At 31.5% G+C, this 6781-nt stretch overlaps 1 protein-coding gene and 1 long non-coding RNA gene across 6 annotated transcripts in view; one reads left to right on the forward strand and one right to left on the reverse strand.

Moving 5' to 3' along the window:
• LOC106458457 (cAMP-specific 3',5'-cyclic phosphodiesterase, isoforms N/G-like) overlaps positions 1-6781 on the forward strand; it is a 168629-nt gene that overhangs the window by 107964 nt on the left and 53884 nt on the right. The window lies entirely within an intron of this gene.
• The window catches only part of LOC111085554, a 2878-nt gene continuing 652 nt past the window's right edge, over positions 4556-6781 (reverse strand). Inside the window, exon 2 of the long non-coding RNA XR_002610374.1 lies at positions 4556-4984. This is a non-coding gene — a long non-coding RNA (uncharacterized LOC111085554). The remainder of the gene's footprint in view (positions 4985-6781) is intronic.

Consider the following 6781-nt stretch of genomic DNA (forward strand, 5'->3'; position numbering starts at 1 on the left):
GTTTGCGGTGGGTGGTGATGACTAGCTGCCTTCCCTCTAGTCTTACACTGCTAAATTAGGGACGGCTTTGCGCAAAATTCAAAACAAACAAATAGATAACTTTAAACCATTTTAACAAAGAAGTCCTAACTTCAGTATTGTACAACTTTTTAATTAAAATAGAGTGGTTCGATGTATCAAAGGCCTTTGATAAATCTAAAAATAAAAATATTATTATTATTGTACCATCATTTAACCAACACTGATTTTTTTTGCAACAATGTTATTTCTTTCTGAAATTTAATTAAAATATTAACCACGCATTATTTCCGTTATTTTCTCTATACCCTAGCAAGATCGCAATACCGTACTTTTTACCTGACTTGTTGTAAAGTTCTTAACTCTATTGATGCTTCATAACTTTCATTAATTTCATTTTAAAATTTAGCTAATAACGTGAGATAATGTAAAATTATAGCTTTTTAAATCATGAATGTTATCAATTCCTGGTTTTTTTAACATTCATAGTAACCAGTATTCATATAACACCTATATAAGTTATTAGAGAAGATACAGTGTTGGAAAATTTTGGTATATGATCGTTATTTCTTGAAAGAAATGATATTTAAATCAAGTTCAGAACCAACATTTTAGGCCAGTTTCTGTACGAAATACCAGAACATGAAGGTTCTCTATAACATACAATAACACCACTGTCACCTAATTCCATTGCTTCGAATATTCAAACGTAACACTCCTATAGACTAATTCGAAAACTCCAAATTTCTTTACAAAACCCACTCTTTCAAATTAGATACCGTTGAATGGTCAATTTCTGGAATAAAATTATATTAATTTGAATTCATTTTCTTAAATAATTCCTTTCAATTGGATGAATATCATTCCCAGTGTTGTTCTCCCCTCTTCATTATTTTTAATAAAAATTTTACTTTTCGGCAACATAAACTTGTACGTGTTTTCTCTTTTTTTTAATTTTATATTTTCCCAGAATATATTTTCATTAGCACTAGTAAAATTCTTATATGAATTTTTTTGTTTTCTGATATTTTTCATTATATCTGCACTAAGCGATCTAACTTTTATTTATCCATAGTTGTTTCTCTTTAAACCTTACAATTATGGGTGGTAGTTTTTGTTTACTACTTACTAGTAGTCTATATACATTTTCCATTAGTTTTTGTTTACTACTTACTAGTAGTCTATATAATTTTCCAGTTGTTTCTGTTTTCAATTCTTAGTTATTCAGTTATATTACCCGAGATCTTGATTAAATCCCCTTTCTCTTGAGACTGTAATAGTAGTAATTCCATGCGATTAAGTATTTGGATTTCTTTCCCATTGTTCGGATACAATTGTTTGTAGCTTTAGCGATATGATTATTTTATCCTTTTCCTTAACTTTGCATTATAAGTTCACTTATTTGAATATCTAATTGGTGGTTAGTTTTCTTAAAATTGTGTATTTTAATAATAATTTCATCACAAGGCAAAGAACATGGATTTTACAGATTTTCTTGTTTTTCAATTCACTTATTTCCATTTTCAAATTGGACAGTATGCTTAGTTTGGCATTAATCTGCAAAAAATATCTGCTGTTGTCACTGATCTTATCATCTGCCATTCAATATTTGCTGTCATACCATTTGTTACTTCATTTTGATTAGTGACCTTTGTTGTTTTGTTTTTAATCACCTGTGCCTTTATGGAACGTAAAACAGTTTCTTCATTAGCAGGTCGGGCGGGCTTCATTAGAATATTTAAGGGTTTCACACCAATTAAATTAATATATTTATATTTTATGCAATTAAAACACTTTCGATGTAATGTATTATTCATATGTCAGTAATTTACTTCTGTTACAGTAGTACATTCAAAACGAAACTTTCTTTAATATTGAATATAATCTAAATCATTATGAAGACTATCCTGACAATACTAACCAGTACACTAATGTTTTGTTTATTTATATTTTCAGTTACTAATCTGCCAACGCAATATTAATCTTGGCATTTTTTTTTTGGAAAATCAAGACGAAGCGAAAATGTACTGCACAGGTTCTTTTTTTTTTTCAATTACATATCCTTATTTGCATCACTTAAAGTATCTGCTGGTTTCATGGATAAACTATCATTATTGCTTGCGTTCTTTTGTACTGTTTTAACAAAAACATGATATCCCCTGATATTCGAACCAATTTACCACCTAACGGGAGACTAATGAACCAATGAAAATAAACAGTAAAATGTTTTCCATCAAGCTAGCATTACAGGATGCAATTAATTTGTTATCTACATGTACGTAATCCACTCGTTGCCTGGTAACTCCTGTGTCGTTCGTCGTATGGTTAATACCGCCATCTTACGACCAATTATGAAATTATAAATAAAATAATTGTTAAACTACTTAAGTGAAAATGATTAAGGTTGATTAAAGTTAATAAATAAAGTTCTAGGGAACCTAGTAGTCCTTCTCTGGAGTTAGTTAGTGAGTTGCAGTTCCTGTTTTAGAATCCAGTGTTCAGATGCTGTAAATGTTTAGGCTTAATAAGTCATGTTCCTGTTGTAGCCTTTGAATATTTATTTTTTAGAGTTCAGTTAAAGTAAGATCATTTACCTGGGTGCAATTAAGTCTTTGAATCATTTGTTAATCCCAAATAAATCCAGTTGAATCTCTAATGCATAACATGAAAATATAATTAAATACCAAAATATGAAGACGTTGTAAAGCATGTTGAAATCAATAACAAATAGGATTATTGTGAGTCATGAGTAAAGAAATGAACATTTAGAAACATGTCTTATCAGGCAGGCAGGCGGTAGCACTGCCTACGTAGGGATGGCTCGTATTATTCATCGAAATGGTATTTTAAATATCTCCTCAATAGGTCATCAGAACTTTACAATACTATACAGTGTTTCCTTTTATAACAATATCTATGTAATGACTGAGTCACAAGTTCTAGGAATGTCTGTAAATATTATAGCAAAAAGTTTGAATTTTTTGTTCTTCTTTCTTCTGTTTCTTTTTTATTACATGATAACTCAAAAACCAATTTTACTGAGGTGACATACTTTCAAACGGACTATCTACTTTTATAAGTATTATTAATAATTAGTAGTAATTTGAAAAATCATAATTCTAGTATAAACGATGTTATCATTACCCCTTGAAGTTAGCTTTATTACAGAAATGTGGTGTTCTTTGAAAAGTTTAAATGCAGGATGAAACAGAAATTACCAACCAATAATAGATAAACAATAAATATTACAGTTGGAACCTCACTGTATTTAAAATTTGGTTATAAATACAACTTTCCTATGTCTATTGACACATTGCATTAAAAAACAAGCAAACAAGTAAAAAAAACTTTCAAAAAAGGAATTTAACGTAGGGATGGCTAATATCAACCCTTCAAAAGCAATGCAAACAAGATAGTAGGAATGACACTTGTATCATTCCTATATAATAACACAGGCAAGAATTAACATATAGCAATATGTATAACTATTCAATCACAGTTGAGTTTAATTTATCCTATTTTTTTCTGTTAACGTTCTACAACACTCTATGCTTGTGTTATTATGTTGGGATGATGCAAATGCCATACCTATCATCTTGTTTGCATTGTTTTTGAAGGATTGATATTAGCCATCCCTACATTTAATTCTTTTTTTAAAAGTTTTTTCTTTACCTGTACAATATTTCTTTGGTAATGTCAAAAAAATATTTATCCAATCGTTAATGTTGGATGGCTAGAGCATGGCCTAGTATTGGGGATCCGTAGGCCTTTGTTTCAAGACGTGGTAATACCAACCACGATCCAGTCGCACTTTAAGTTGTGGATGCGTTATAAGTGTAACAGTCAGTCTCGCTATTGATTAAGAATAGCTGAACTCAACTAATTGCTTCCCTTCTGGTCCGCTGTTCGAATTTAGGTACAGATGTCAGCGTTATCTCTAACCAACCAGTTTAGCCTATTGTGTATATAAGGGTGAATATAAACAAAAAGCCTCAGTTTTGCTTTTACTGTTGGAAATAATGTATGATCCAAAAAGACGTTTTACAGGGGCGTAAAACCTGAGTTTTTTTTTCATTTTTTATTATATGGTAAACTGCTAATGCATCTGGAACTGAAAAAAGCAGCGGGGACGTAAAACCTCTGCTTAGCCAACTGAATTAAAGATAAAAATGTAATGTCAGCTCATTACTTCCACTGTTTAATCATGTAAAAATTAAATTTTCCACCATTTATCGTCCTAATTTCCTTACATTACTTAATGTTTTAAGTCTCTGTAAACACATTGTTGAAATTTACCAGGATTTTAAGTCTTGATAATCGTTTTCGAAAATTGATGGACTGATCCCCTAAACTGGTGTCATAGTCTAGTAAATATCTTTTGAGAACACACTATCCCACCTGTATTATGGGGGATTTCACAAGTTAAAAGCGTAAACAGCTTGAGAACGTGAGCCTTTCAAGTTTTTTTTTTGTAAAATATAGCTAGATCGATGTGTGTTTAGTTGCTTTCTGTTTTTATTACTACAAGAACAAAAAAAACTATACCCCAAAGTTTATTTTGTTATAGCAAAACACACACACACACTAATATGTAAAGTCAAATCCATTTTTATGCTTAGATCCTAATAATTATTATTTTTACCTTGCGTATTTTTATGTGTTTAACGTACCAGATTCGCCTTTTGACCATATTAACATTAGCAGCCTTTTTACGCCTACACTAACGTATCGTTTCCTTCGTGCATATAATAAATCTTTTCAAGCGTATAGTTCGCCAACTTTTCCAACAATACTCGTCGCGTCATAAAGTTCGTGACTCAGAAGAAATGTTATTTTGCATGTTAGGTCTTCTGTGTACAGTGTTGGCCTTGGTTTTGGCATCGAACACATCCAGGTTTCTTGGAATTCAACCAACATCTCGTTCTAGACACGTAAAACCATCATCTCGAAGCTGTGTCAGCAAAACCTTGAACGAAAGAAGTGTAACTAAATGTAACACATATATGTGGAGACTGTTTTCAAGGAAAATGGGCGTTGTAAAGATCATACATACATAGTTTAATGTCAGTGATCAGTTAGTTAAAATTTGTCTACTTAAACAAAAATAAATACCCTGTTCAACTGGTAAAACAGCTGAAGCAGGACCTTGTGAAAAGAAAATATATTAAAATATAGGCAACGTTTCATTCCAAGCTGAATCGAAGATGTTGTTTGCATGAGATTCAGTATATATGAATTATAAGAACAAAGGAAACATCAATTAATCTCGACTGCAACTACGGTTCTAATTATTTGTTACGACAGTTTGACCAGAGGAAGACTGAACATTTAGTCAACATCTTGTCTCTTCGTTCTGTATTCAGATTGTCTGTTTGTTGTTAAGCACAAAGCTACTCAAATTCGATATCTGTACTGTGCCCAACGCGGGTATCGAAACCAAATTTTTAGCGTTATAAGTCCTCAGGCTAACCGCTTGACGAAAAGAAAGCGATGTAAATAAAATGCTAAGCTAAATACTTATATGAGTTTTAAATGATAGTTAATATTTTCATTAGATTAAATAGTACATACCAGTCTTATCGATTTAATTTTTAGAGATTAATCTTAAAACCGTTAGTTCGGCTTAATTGAACTACGTAGCCCAATCCCTTGTGCATGGGCTATAATGAATTTAGCACTAAAATATTACTCGATGCAATGGTATCTAACCATAGAACTACCTAAATTAATGTTTATAAGCTGCACATTATTAAATTATACTTTGAAAAATCTGATAAATATTTTAACTTCTTTTGATACTGATCTGTTTTTTTGTTGTTGTTGTTTTGTCCTTGATTTGATAAAAATTTATATGTGTTGTAGTAGAAGTTATAATGGACTGTAATAGTTTCTACGGTCATGAACTAACACGTCAACTCAATAAAAGATCTAATTCCTAAGTTCACTTACATTTTATGAATTTATAAGCACTATTTTAATTTTATTTTGCCTTTTTTTGTTTTGAGAAATTAAACATAAATGTTTGTGTATTTTAGAATTTTCTCGCAAAGTTACACAAGGGTTATCTTTGATAAGCAGCAAACAGCATCCAGCACCAACTCCTGTCTGACCTGACCAAATAGTGAAATTTCACTGCTATTATTTCCACAGCGCATTCACAGCCCTAAATTGAGGGGCGCGATTTTGCAGCCAAGGGATGCAAACCATGAACATTCAGAATAACAGTGCGCGTACTCTAACCATTTGGTTAAACCCGCCCCAAATGAACCTAATACCCCAATTTTTGTCAGTGCACAAAGCTTAAGCTGTTTGAAGTAAATGGTTTTTGTCTTTTTTTTTGTACTGTTTCGTTTGAGAAGATAAATTAATTGCATCGTTTTCATGGTTAGTAGCTTATCCGATCACTTAAATCTAGTGATTAATTAGTTACAATTTTATTATTATTTATTAATATCTACAGTTTTTTCTTCAATTTGGGGCATTTTGGTGGGTAAATTTGGTATGTGAAGTAAGGGTCCAGTTGAGCACATCCACTGAAAATATGAAATGGTTTGGAATATCATAGTCCGAGATACACATTTCTGCTTTACACTCCTGTTAATAACACACGGTTTGTCCTGCAGGTTGTTTTGGCCGCACGGCACACTACCGTGTGTCTTGATTTATTTATATATATATATATGAATGTATACAGTATGGAAGGGGGGGGTTCCCAAATATGAACGATATTTGATGTTCTAGTAGAATTTTAACAATCTCTGTT

Source organism: Limulus polyphemus, unplaced genomic scaffold (genome assembly GCF_000517525.1).
Source record: "Limulus polyphemus unplaced genomic scaffold, Limulus_polyphemus-2.1.2 Scaffold466, whole genome shotgun sequence".
Taxonomy (NCBI): Eukaryota; Metazoa; Arthropoda; class Merostomata; order Xiphosura; family Limulidae; genus Limulus; species Limulus polyphemus.